This window comes from Micromesistius poutassou, assembly GCF_964030765.1.
Source record: "Micromesistius poutassou genome assembly, contig: SCAFFOLD_2386, whole genome shotgun sequence".
Classification (NCBI taxonomy): Eukaryota; Metazoa; Chordata; class Actinopteri; order Gadiformes; family Gadidae; genus Micromesistius; species Micromesistius poutassou.
Genome location: NW_028177453.1, coordinates 34,498 through 49,240, shown reverse-complemented (window position 1 = coordinate 49,240; position 14,743 = coordinate 34,498).

Here is a 14,743-nt window from a genome sequence, read left to right as displayed (position 1 = left end):
CACACACATATGCTCACTCAGAGCGTGGCTGCTTGGTTGCTCCTCCACCCCTGAACATCACTGAATCAATATGAGGTGAGAGCTGTTCTTCTGAAGCAGTTGTGACCGGTCATGGGTGAGAGGCTGCAGAGTGCCCAACATGATCTCAGCCATGCAGAAATCCAGAAGAACAGCACATTAAGTGAGGTGGTGCTTTTATACAAAACCTAATAAAAGTGTAACAGTGATAAGGGAATCCAGCTCAGGATTGGTTGTTTAATTAACCATTTATTTGACTCTGCCAACACACTAGTTCCACAACTGGACGTGGACTGGACGGTTGGCAAGCAACACATAAACATTTTCCGGCACGTGTGCTTGCTTCTTAGTGTATCTCTCGTCACGTTACCAAAATCAAAATAAAGACACACATCTTTTTTTAACAAGGTTTACACTTTCTCTAGGGTGCACCCCAATACACCCCACTTAGCACCCCAACACATGCCACCTAGCACCCCAATACGCCAAACTTAGCACCCCAATACGCCCCACTGTGCACCCCAATACGCTCCACCTAGCAAGCCAATACGCCCCACTTAGCACCCCAATACGCCCCACTGTGCACCCCAATACGCCCCACGTAGCACCCCAATACGCCCCACGTAGCACCCCAATACGCCCAACTGTGCACCCCCATATGCCCCACTGTGCACTCCAACACGCCCCACTGTGCACCCCAATACGCCCCACTTAGCACCCCAATACGCCCCACGTAGCACCCCAATACGCCCCACTGTGCACCCCAACACGCCCCACTGTGCACCCCAATACGCCCCACGTAGCACCCCAATACGCCCAACTGTGCACCCCAACACACCCCACTGTGCACCCCAACACGCCCCACGTAGTGTGGTAGATAAACCGCATTTAACACTATAACTTAAATAAGAGGGTTCGAGGAGACCGGAGCAAGAATGACAAAAGACTTTTACTCGCGAACAAGTAAGAGCAAAGCCGAGTTGGTTTGACAAAGAACTCGAGAGCTGGTCACGGGCTGCTCCTTATGTATCCCTTTCTGTCCATCAAGAATGTTTGTCCCATCTGGATCTCCTGCACATACATGTCTGAGTTTTTTAAGGAGTGGGTCAGCAACAGTTTATGGCATCAAGTGGAGTGTCCAGTTGTTCTTTTGCCCCTAGGCTAACCTCAGTTCACCTGGTTCTTGACCTCTATGTCAGTGAGTCGCCACAATCAAGCCAATCACCAGACTTTCTGGCACCACTCTAGGCCACTGTTAGAGAGGAGTGGTGACATGTCTTCTTTAAGCTTTTCTCCACCATTGTTATATTTATATAGCATATAGGCCCAATAAAATGTATATGTTAACATAATGATGTAAGGTACATTTTCTTCCATATATCCCCCCTTTGGGACTTCCCTAGTCCCAATGACATAGAACAGTAGTACTTCTTTTCTTCTCTAAACTAACTAATGTTTCCCTTTCTATCAATTAATCTATAGTACATTCTGTCAGCCACTAGACAAGAAGTCAGCATCACATTTGGTTATCAGAAAAAAGCTATCCTTAGTCAGGACTCGCAACCTGTAAGGTTTTTCAGGGTTCTCAACCTGTTTTTAGGTAAAAAAGATTACCAAATGTGCTACATCATTCAAGTATAGTGATACCTGCAATTTGTACATACAATTTATAAAACCTGTATAAACATAAGAATACAATGTTCAACCCTCAGTCCATTCAGCGTACAATTATATCAAAAATGTATACGTAAAAGTAAGAATAATAATCACAACTAACGTAAATATGTGTGATACAAGATTGAATATCTTCAGCATGCATTGTGAATTAATACAGAGTAAGAACAGTAACATAAGAACAAAATCAGTAACATAAGAATACATTTGAAATTTAAATCCCCTTCAGGCTTGTGCGGTTCTGAATGGTTCAGGTGATCTTAAACAATACTATGCATTGACAAACATAACCCTCATTGGTTGTTCTCAAGTAATAAAACCATTATCATTCAAATAGACCAGGTATATTGATTCTAGATATAAGTGCCGAACGCCTTCAATGACAGGTGGTTTTACTCGCAGTAGTTTCCGGTTGATATCGTGTCTCTAATCCCTCTATTTGGAAATCTGTTCCTATTGGCAGTGTCACTTAGCCTATTGCTCTTGATAGAGTTATGTCCATTTCTCAACATCTTTTCATAATTTGGTTCAGAGGATTTCCTTCCCATTTATCTTCAAAATATACGTTTTAATTATGTAAACTCAATCCTAAGTATAATAAACATTGCATTGAACATACAATGTGCTTACGGGGAGCAGCACCTTCTGTTCGTGTTTTATTTGAATTTACCTGTTTGTTATTGAATTGCTGTTTCCACTCGTCTCTGCACAATTCCCAGTTGTATTTAGTATTTATTATGTACAAAGCATTCTGATAATTTCTACTACATAAATAACAGTTATCTGCCTCTATCTGTTTCCCGGTGTATTCTACCCATTTATACCAACTATTATCTTTTGCTTGTTTGAACAACTGGTCTGTTGTTTGCATCCTTACCCTAATGCTTCCAGAGGCGTCAGGTTTATACTGTTTTAGGGATCTTGTTGTTGGGGAGCGCCTAATATTTTCAAAGTTCTTACTATCCTCAGAATTGATTGCCTGTTCTACAAGGGTCTCTTCAAGAAACATGGGTTTCAATGTTAAGATTTCAGCTGCAATAGTTTCAGACGCAAATGCCGATATTGTGATCTTATTTATCATAATTTCGGAATTGACCATTGATATTGCAGTTGCCAGTGTTTCTAAGTTATTCTCTGCTAGCATTGTTGTTGTCTGTTTTGTCTTACTCTGAAAGGTAGCTGCTGTACCATTTGTTCCTAGTGTGGTTATTGGCTCATCCATGATTGTTGTTCCTTCTCTGATGGAAGTTACATTAGTGATTGAAGATTGTGCAATTTCCTCGATATTAGAAGTTTCATTAATCTCACCTGCATCTAGAGTCAAATTTAATCTAATAGCGGCTACTAGTGGATCTTTCCCAATATCTCTAACTGGAGCTTGATCTGTCTTATCGGTGGTTATAGTTGTATTTACTTTGTCATTAGCTGGGGTTTTTTCTGACTCGCTTTGTTCAGGTGCAACGATCTTACCCTGTTGGCTTTTGGTTATACAAGGGGCTTCTGCAATTAGTGTCAAATTGATTGTCATTGCTGACTCTATTTTAGGAAACAAATATTTTTCCATCGTTAGTTTATACTCGCCACTGTCGTAGTCCCATGGTTTTTGTGATTCTACTGTCAAACACCAGTACATTGGTTCTTTCTGAATTTTCACTTCACATTGATTTTTCCCCAAAGCTAATCGACCATGCTTCTGGTGGAAAGCAACTGCGCATAGCATTACGTTACCTATCATGACAGAAAAAGTAATTTGTTCATTAACCTGGTTCAATCTTTGCGGTGGTACCTGAGCATGAAAGACTATTCTCTCTGTCCCCTTAACTATTCCTGAATGTCTCTGGGCTGGACTTTCCTGTGTTTCTGTCACATTTCCTTCAGTACCACCCGCTGATTCTTGGTTGTTCCAGGTCTGTCCAGTTTCTGTAGTTTCATTCTTCCTCTGGATCTGTCCTTGCACCAGTGGAATCTGGCACAACCTGTAAAGGATCAGCAGCAGGCACACCATCTTCAGCATCGTTGTGTGGCTGTTGCTCCTGGCTCGGCTGGGTCTGGTCCTGGGGTAGTTGGTCAGCTCCGGGCGTGTCTGGCTCCTCCTCACGCTCTTCCCTCGTCCTTGGTTGAGCAGCTCTGGTGCAGTGGTTGAGGTGGTACCATGTGACACTTCCTTCCACCTGGATGGCTGTTGGTGTTGCGTTGGTGACTTTGTATGGTCCTTCTCTCCTGGGCTGGTTCCACTTTCTTCGGAACACCCTCAGGTACACCTGGTCACCTGGCTCCACCCCTCTTGGTGGTTCCTCCTCTGGCTCTGGAACTATGTGTTTCTCTTGGTGGAATATAAACTCATGTACAGCAGTTAGTTGTCAAACATATTGTTCTTAATCCTATTTCTAATTGCTCTAACGGAGGTCCCTTATGGGGCCCTCGAATGATAGGTGAAGGCATGGGTCGACCCGTAAGCATTTCATGCGGGGTTAGATGTGTCGTTCTGTTAGCTTGCATGCGATAACTCATTAGTGCTAGTGGTAGTGCATCAATCTAATTCAATTTAGTGCTTGCACAGATTTTGTTAATTTTTGTCTTGAGCGTCCCATTCACTCTTTCCACCATACCTTGTGATTGAGGATGGTAGACGCAACCTAACCTTTGTTTGACATGCAAATGCTGAATCACTTGTTTGAGTGTTTTCTGAATAAACGCTGCACCATTGTCTGAGCTAATCTCAGACGGAATTCCAAACCTTGGCATGACTTCTCTAGTCAGAAACTTGATTACTGTAGCCGCGCTTTGGTCTTTTGATGGGACTGCTTCTACCCATCTGCTGAACCTGTCAATGATAACTAACATGTACCTTTTACCACCTACACTTTTAATCATGTCAACATAGTCCATGACCAAATGTCTAAATGGTCCTTCAGGTGTGGGAATGTGTCCCAACGGAGTAGTAATTGTTTTCCTTACATTGTTTTTGCACATACTTCACACTCATTTAGCTGGTTATCAATCATTGTTTGCAAGTATGGTGAATAAAAACCTTGTTTTCTAATTCTCCTCAACACCTCCCCCCTTGCGCAATGGTCAAAACCATGCGCATTAGTATCCCCAACGGTGCCAGCATCATCCCGCTATGGGTTCTCCATAACCCTGTGGAAGTGCGTACAGCACCCCTCTTCAACCACACATGTTTTGCTCACAGACACCAGCTTTCTCCTGCATGCGGACATCATCCTCATTAAATGATAAACAAACCTAACAACGCCGTTGGTGCAACCACCTTTAAGGTCCCTAACCTTAACTATCTTTGATTGAAACCAATCTATTGGGAAGGGAATTCAAAGCCAGTATATCCAAAACCAAAGGTTGATATTGGTGGGTTTACCCTCAACCGCCTTAAAACCACACTGTTCCCGAGTTTTAACCGAAAATGTCACATGAGTCTGTATATACCGTGAAAGTCTTATGAACGAAAACGTGACATGCCTCATTCTAAGTCCACTGCTTCCGCTGCCTGAGCCAACATATCTGACTCCTGTTCCTCCTCCACTTTCACCTCACCCGGCTCTTCCTATGATGGTTGCAGCTCGTCACTTCATGATCAAGTGAGTCAGTGCTCACAGTGACTCTGCCAAGTAATCGTGACTGTGCCTGCCTTAGGTTGTCCCTGGTTTCAAGGTGGGATCTTACCCGTCGTTGGCTAACCAGCCTTCCATACTGGCTTACTGCAGGATGCCGGGCCTGGGATACAATCAGTTTCCACCCATTAGGTGGTATGGATTGCAAAGTGGAGGAATGGAGACAGATTCTTCTTCCCCAGCTACTCATGCAGCCAAGTGTTTGCAAAACAGAGACACAGCAGGGTGCTTATCCTGCGTGTGTGTGTGTGTGTGTGTGTGTGTGTGTGTGTGTGTGTGTGTGTGTGTGTGTGTGTGTGTGTGTGTGTGAGGAATAATGGGGCGAATCAAAAAAGTAACTTTCTAAGAGTTAAAAATATTATATTATCAAATGCTAACATTTTATCAAAGCGTTCCAGCAGTGGTATTGGCAATTGAAAGGTAAACCCACTACTTCTGAATGTAAATTGAGAACCTAGCATGTAGGAACCCTTCCCAGCAGATGTAGCACTAATCTACTAGTTACTAGTACTGTTCTTGATTCTATATTTTAATTTTAATTTTAATGTATTTTATGTATTTTTATTATTTTATTGTTTATTAAGCATTCCAGCATTTTGCATTCCAGTCTTATTCTTATCATACCCATATCTATTCAATTACCTTTTCCAGTGTGATTATAAATTTTTTTTTTTTTTTTTTTTTTTAATTTAGAAAACACTGATCACAACTTAAACTTCCTTAAATGCATGACACTTATTTTTTATTCATACTTTTTAGGTTAAATCACTTGGTTAATTGCAACACTGTCTTTAATTGTCCTTATAACCTCCTTTTGAACTTTGATGTTCATCCATGAATGATAACTGTTGTCCTAGGAAGACTAAAACTAATCAAAAAAAATAAAAATAATATGAATATCTGCACATCTTTTATAAGTTAGTAATTGGTTGACAAGAATGTAATCATAATCAATTATAGTAAAGACCATTTCCTTGTTAACACTATTGTTTATCTGAAGTATGCTTTCAGTATCCCGTGTGTCTTCCCCCACTCTGAGTAGAGGAGTAACCTCCCTTATCTCGGCCCTGACATACACAAGTAGACAGGCTCACACTCAAACACCTGGTTCTTTCCTCCCCCACTCTTCCACCGTGGACAACATGAATTAGAAATTTGGATAACATTTTATCTTATTTATTTAGTCTAATTGTAGGTATTGTCGATTATCACCTCTAATTTATGACATCACTTTTTAATATGACGTCCGTTATTACCGTACTCCCTCAAGAAATATTTTATTTGTGTTATCTTTTTGGTACTTAAACCTCGTCAGGTCTGTTGAACTGTGCATTAACTCCGCCCTCCCCGAGTCCTTTTAGGGCGGGTCCTTCTGCTCAGATTGGTGAGAGAGGATTTTCCCTGAACTCTTAAAAGGAGTCCCCAGCGCTGGTTGACCCCTGGACTTCTGTGGAGGAGCGGTGTGCATGCTATGGACAACTTTAAATGCTAATTGTTCATGTTATGGAGTCTAGACAATAACCCCTAGTATCCTTGACCCATAAAGGGTCCCGCCTGTCCCCTGTTGTTGCTCCCTTGTTTTTGGTGTCCCTGGTAGCTGTTGCCTTGTCCTTGCTGTGGTGGGAAAGAAGGGTTACTTAAACAATATTTTCTAATATGTCCTTCCTGGTTGCATCCATAACATATTAAAGGACCTCTGCGTTGTCCTTGGAATCCCTGCTGTTGATTGTTTCTATACTGTCCTTGGGGTCCTTTATACTGATTCTGCCTATATCCATTTGTTGGACCCCCATTACTATGTGTGTACATGTATGACAGGTGGAGTCTAGACAGGAATCCCTCCAAGTCCTGTGAACTCCATGGTTGATAATGGGCCTGTTGTTCTTTAACTAGAATAGGATAATTTCCTAGAAAAGTGTCGGGTGCTCTCTTCTCCCTTTGTGATCTCCTAGGCTCCTCCTGTGACTCGAGTTCTAGGGGGCCTTGTACTGATTTACTACCACTGGCCTGGGGCTCCTCCTCTTCTCTTTCCTGACCCTCAAAGAAGCTCTCTTCCCTAAAGCTGCACTCAGCTCTCATCTTCCTCTGACTCTCTTTTGACTTCTTTCCTCTCCTTTTTTTCTTTTCTACCTTCTTTCTTCCTAGCTTAGGCCCTTCACTAAATTGCCCGTTATCAATTTTCCCATCTTTGTCCCCGTTGTCACTGTCACTAATACTATTGTCATCACTATTTAACTCTCTCCTTGTTTTCCTAATTCCTTCATAACAGTCCATGTGTATGGGTGGGCCTCTCCCTCCCTGTGTGTCACAATCCTTATTTTCTCAATTTAATGTGACCTCCCCTTTTATATATACTGTGCCTGTTATCAATGGGTACAGTCCTATGTTATACGGTGGTGGCTGAGCCCTCGTGGGTAAAGACTCAGTTTTCTCATCTTTATTCACTATTTCCCTAGCTGTTCTCTCTTCTTTCCTCCATCTCTCTCCTTCCTTTTGGAACAAGGCTAGCACTGACTTCTCCCATTTGTCAGAGATCTTTTTTATCTCATCTTTAAGCAATGGACGGTCTCCACTCAAAATCTCCACAGCTGTCGGTGCCATATTCATTTTCTTAAGTGTATAAACACTATTTTTAATACAATTTGTTTGAGTTTATTCTACTCATTAGTTAAAACTTTTATCTCTGCCGGTTGGAATGTGCTCCCCTCCCACCTTTGCAGATTCTTACTTCTGCTCTGCTCTTGGGCTTTTCCCCCCACCCTTCCTGTTCTCTAGCCTCTCCTTTTCTCCTGATCTGATAAAACCAGGGGGGGTTTACACATCTACTTCAGACAAATCAATTATTACCGATTATATTTATTCCTACTATCGAAGTGCTTTCTATACGCTTTTCCAGCACTTCTCTGTCTTTCTAATTTATTTGCGACAGAATAAAATAAAAGAAAACGGGCTGCACAAGTCTCCAAGGTGACTTAACCCTACCACGGCTTGAATGCAGAAAGAAAACGACTTATACAACTTTTTATAGTTTGTCGGAAAACGGTCGAATTTGTTGCACAAGGTTCTGAGTGGAACTAGTCACTAACTCGCCTTTACTTGCAAAAAAAAGTTTGACCAGGCGCTATAGCCAGTCTTTTGTTTAAAACAGGAACGGCCGAATATACAAGGTTCTGAGCGACTGCAGTCTTGAATACAGATCGATAGGGCGTTTTTATAGCCCGTCAAAATTTAGATCAACATAAACAAACACTATATGCGTATTTATACAAGGTTTGAAAATATTGCCTACTCTAACATTCCAATTTTCAATTTTGGAATTTTTACTTAATTTAGAATTTTGTTTTGTAGTTTGCCAATACTCAATACTCCGCTGCTTCATTAGCTAGGCGTAAAGTCCTAGGCTTCTCTACCGCTTGATTCAATTCAGCTTAGCACAGAGGCGATATCCAATTTTTATACTCCCACCTTTTACTAACCAAGTAAGCTTATCTTATATTGGCAGCATCCGTAGAGTTGGTTCTAGTGCCCCCACAGAACCGATCTCAGTATTCTGACCCTTATTACACGCAAGGCGATATACATGAGACCTTTAAGCTTTGACTGACATCACTGTCCCTCTCTAACAGAGGCAGTGCCAGCAGGCAGCCCACTTCTTTCCGTCCTCCTTAACTAGAAACTAGCTGTTTTAAAACCAGGGCTAAGGATCCGAAACCTTGATCTACCAGAACTTTTACTAAAAAACCAGAATAAAGAATCCACGACTCCTCCCTCTACCAGAACTTCTTCGAAGAACCAGGATAAAGAGTCAACGACTCCTCCCTCTACCAGAACTTTCCTGAAGAACCAGGATAAAGAGTCCACGACTCCTCCCTCAACCAGAACTTTTTCAGAGAACCAGACTCAAGAATCCAAACCTCTCATCCCCAGAACTAAAACGCTAATTTCCTTAAGGCCGCGACTGAGGAATAGCGCTCCTGACCCTTAACTCCAATTAGGGTTGGTCAGAAGCAACCCTACAAATCTATCCCACAACAGAATCTGATTTCTGGGGGTGATATAGGGACCTGCGGGCGCTGTCCTATTGGAACTTTTCCACTAATTTGTTCCTCTAGCCGACAGTTCACAGGAATTTCAGGCCTATTAAAATACTGCAACAATAACTGTATCAATTCAAAACCACAGATCCTTTGAGTTAGTAAACCACAGAGCATGTATGGTTAGTGCGCGCACGTCATTCCTCCGCAGGCCTCCTCTCTCTTTCTCTATAACTAATGGTTCGTTAATTTGAAGAGTCACTTTACCTGCTGCTTAGCGTTCGGACAGGGCAGGAACAGATCACACAATCTTTCCTATGTAATGATAAGAACACAGCTTGCCTTAAGATGAGTGGCCACTCTATTGTGTGATCCGTCCGGACCCCGTCCTGCAGCTCAGCAGCTGGCGTGCCTCTGTTCTTCAATCCTGTTCGTGACGCCAAATATGTGGTAGATAAACCGCATTTAACACTATAACTTAAATAAGAGGGTTCGAGGAGACCGGAGCAAGAATGACAAAAGACTTTATTTTTACTCGCGAACAAGTAAGAGCAAAGCCGAGTTGGTTTGACAAAGAACTCGAGAGCTGGTCACGGGCTGCTCCTTATGTATCCCTTTCTGTCCATCAAGAATGTTTGTCCCATCTGGATCTCCTGCACATACATGTCTGAGTTTTTTAAGGAGTGGGTCAGCAACAGTTTATGGCATCAAGTGGAGTGTCCAGTTGTTCTTTTGCCCCTAGGCTAACCTCAGTTCACCTGGTTCTTGACCTCTATGTCAGTGAGTCGCCACAATCAAGCCAATCACCAGACTTTCTGGCACCACTCTAGGCCACTGTTAGAGAGGAGTGGTGACATGTCTTCTTTAAGCTTTTCTCCACCATTGTTATATTTATATAGCATATAGGCCCAATAAAATGTATATGTTAACATAATGATGTAAGGTACATTTTCTTCCATAGTAGCACCCCAATACGCCCAACTGTGCACCCCAATACACCCAACTGTGCACCCCAACACGCCCCACTGTGCACCCCAACACGCCCCACTGTGCACCCCAATACGCCCCACTTAGCACCCCAATACGCCCCACTGTGCACCCCAACACGCCCCACTGTGCACCCCAACACGCCCCACTGTGCACCCCAATACGCCCCACTTAGCACCCCAATACGCCCCACGTAGCACCCCAATACGCCCAACTGTGCACCCCAATATGCCCCACTGTGCACCCCAACACGCCCCACTGTGCACCCCAATACGCCCCACTGTGCACCCCAATACGCCCCACTTAGCACCCCAATACGCCCCACTGTGCACCCCAACACGCCCCACTGTGCACCCCAATACGCCCCATTTAGCACCCCAATACGCTCCACGTAGCACCCCAATACGCCCCACGTAGCACCCCAATACGCTCCACCTAGCAAACCAATACACCCCACTTAGCACCCCAATACGCCCCACTTAGCACCCCAATACACTCCACCTAGCAACCCAATACACCCCACTTAGCACCCCAATATGCCCCACTTAGCACCCTAATACGCCCCACTGTGCACCACAACACGCCCCACTGTGCACCCCAATACGCCCCACTGTGCACTCCAGTACACCCCACTTAGCACCCCAATACGCCCCACTGTGCACCCCAATACGCCACTTAGCACCTAGCACTAACGAGTCAAATCTCGACACCCAGGAAGTCCTCTGAATGAGACCACATCTCCAACCACAAGGATTAGCCAGGACTACGCTGCAAGCTCCACTTATGCCGCTCTAAACCTGATTATTCAGTTTGATTATTTCAATGCATTGTTGGTTGAAAGCAGGGGCCTCAGAAATCCTGAGGCAGCCCATTCAATGGATTTGAGTTTCATCATTATCAGTTGCAAATGGAAATGCCAACATAAGCATGGAGTAGAAACTGAGTGCTGCAAATCAACCCATCATGTCATTGACCCGAGCCATTCAATTACACCAGTGTGTGTGTGTGTGTGTTTGTCACAGTCACTGTTGGTATTAACTAGGCCTGGGCGATATGGCTGAAAGACATATCACGATATAACTTGATCATATTGATCGATATCGATAACTATTGATCTTCCACTGTTCTTCATTGATAAATACTCCAATGTTGATACAACAATGAAAAACACTCAAATATTGTAAATAAGTATGGAACCGTGTTTGTATAACAAACCCAGCTGCTGGGTTTACTGTGCACCCCAACACGCCCCACTGTGCACCCCAACACGCCCCACTGTGCACCCCAATACGCCCCACTTAGCACCCCAATACGCCCCACTGTGCACCCCAACACGCCCCACTGTGCACCCCAACACGCCCCACTGTGCACCCCAATACGCCCCACTTAGCACCCCAATACGCCCCACGTAGCACCCCAATACGCCCAACTGTGCACCCCAATATGCCCCACTGTGCACCCCAACACGCCCCACTGTGCACCCCAATACGCCCCACTGTGCACCCCAATACGCCCCACTTAGCACCCCAATACGCCCCACTGTGCACCCCAACACGCCCCACTGTGCACCCCAATACGCCCCATTTAGCACCCCAATACGCTCCACGTAGCACCCCAATACGCCCCACGTAGCACCCCAATACGCTCCACCTAGCAAACCAATACACCCCACTTAGCACCCCAATACGCCCCACTTAGCACCCCAATACACTCCACCTAGCAACCCAATACACCCCACTTAGCACCCCAATACGCCCCACTTAGCACCCTAATACGCCCCACTGTGCACCACAACACGCCCCACTGTGCACCCCAATACGCCCCACTGTGCACTCCAGTACACCCCACTTAGCACCCCAATACGCCCCACTGTGCACCCCAATACGCCACTTAGCACCTAGCACTAACGAGTCAAATCTCGACACCCAGGAAGTCCTCTGAATGAGACCACATCTCCAACCACAAGGATTAGCCAGGACTACGCTGCAAGCTCCACTTATGCCGCTCTAAACCTGATTATTCAGTTTGATTATTTCAATGCATTGTTGGTTGAAAGCAGGGGCCTCAGAAATCCTGAGGCAGCCCATTCAATGGATTTGAGTTTCATCATTATCAGTTGCAAATGGAAATGCCAACATAAGCATGGAGTAGAAACTGAGTGCTGCAAATCAACCCATCATGTCATTGACCCGAGCCATTCAATTACACCAGTGTGTGTGTGTGTGTGTTTGTCACAGTCACTGTTGGTATTAACTAGGCCTGGGCGATATGGCTGAAAGACATATCACGATATAACTTGATCATATTGATCGATATCGATAACTATTGATCTTCCACTGTTCTTCATTGATAAATACTCCAATGTTGATACAACAATGAAAAACACTCAAATATTGTAAATAAGTATGGAACCGTGTTTGTATAACAAACCCAGCTGCTAGATTCGGTGGTCCAGTCTATTATCGATATATATTGAACATGTTTTATATTGTTATTGATCAAAAGTCTATCACGATACGATTTGTTTTATTGCCCAGGCCTAGTATTAACGCTCTCCACCCCCCAGCTTGCTGTGAGACACCACAGGGGGCGTGTCCTGTCAACGTGCCTCAGAGCCTGGCATCACTGGACCAGGGACTCCCTATCTGAGAAACAGGCAGCAGCAGATCAGCTGAACCGACAGCTTCTGCTGCGGCAGGGGCTGGCCTGCTGGAGACGGGTGTGTATACACGCACACCTTAGCTTGAGCTAACACTCCAACTGCAAGGACCCAGCTCTGTGTAGCTCGTGTGTTTGCACACCTTGAGCTAACACACAACTACAAGGACCCAGCTCTGTGTAGCTCATGTGTTAGCACATCTTGAGCTAACGACCCCCCCCCCCCCCCCCCCTTCCAGCTGGTGGAGTGCCGGGCGCGGCTGGAGGAGCGCGCCCAGGACCACCACCGCATCAACGCCCAGCGCCGGGTGCTGCGCGCCCTGCTGGACCTCCTGACCCGGGAGAGGCTGCTCCAGTGGGACCGGCTGGAGGAGGCCCAGCAGCACAGCAGCAGGTGGGCTCCCCGCATGGCCTGACCGCCACCCCACCCTGCCCCGCCTGACCGCCACGCCTTACAGTAGTAGTACTATGAAGTACATTACAGTAGTAGTACATTGCAGTAGTAGTAGTACAAGAACATTACCGTGCCTCTAGCGATTTCTTCTTACTCTTGCTGTCCTTTAGCTGCGTTACAAGCTTAACTAACTTTGTCTGGAGTTTCTGGCGTGTGTTGCTGAGTCTCATTGCGCTCACCTGCTGAGGCGCGCCGTGGAGCAGTGCGCCCGCTGTTACGCGCATGTAGCAGCAAGGCCGCCGTCACATGCACGCGTAAGCACGCACCTCCAGGCAGATTGCCGCAACAGTAGCGGCCGCTGGTCCAGGGAGCAGGGCTGTTTAAGCATGCATGGGCTGGCTGCATGGCCACGCATGATGGGGGCGGCCGTGCACACACTGGCCAGCAACCCTTAAGTGCTCTGATGTTCAGCACCATCATAAATAATATCTGATGTTCTTGATAACATTACTATAGAACCTCTGGCCAAGTTCTATTCACTAATACAGAAACTACTTCCATAGAGATAAGATGATCTATTTTCTCCACGTGAAGGTGAACTCCCATTGAAGTTGTATGGTTAAGTTTTCACGCGGACCGGTTTCCTGCAGGACCGCTGTATACGCCGTCCTCCTGACCTGGGACATCAGGAATACTAAGGTTACCAAAATGATCTCATGCTGGTCCTCTGGACGCCTGAAGCTCACTGGCCTGTCCATCTACCTCTATCTGTCTGTGCCTCCCTCTCCTGTCCATCTACCTCTGTCTGTCCCTCCCTCTCCTGTCCATCTGTGTCTGTCGTCCCCTCCCCCCGTCTGTCTGTCCAGGCGTGTGTTGCGGCGCTGTCTCCAGGTGTGGATCTTCCTCCCCGGCCGGCAGAGGGAGGAGCGGGAGAAGGAGGCGCGCAGGGAGCAGCTGAGGCGGAGGGTGGAGGAGGTGTTGCCTGACTTCCGCTCCCCGCCCATGGGCTCTCTTTGAATCACACACACACACACACACACACACACACACACACACACACACACACACACACACACACACACACACACACACACACACACACACACACACACACACACACACACACACGGTCTGGATGGTCTTCAGGGCAGCAGGTCATCAGAAGGCTCTCAGAACACGACGTCCATATTTTCTATAGTTAGATTTTTAGACTGTTGTTTGGGGATGGGGTGGTTCACAGCTTGTGATGGTAAATAACAGCCCATGAAGAAAGGGCAGGAGCCTTTGTGGAGGATGTCCGTTTCATCAGACACCGGGGGCCACCCCACTGCCTGTGCTGAGCAGGTCTC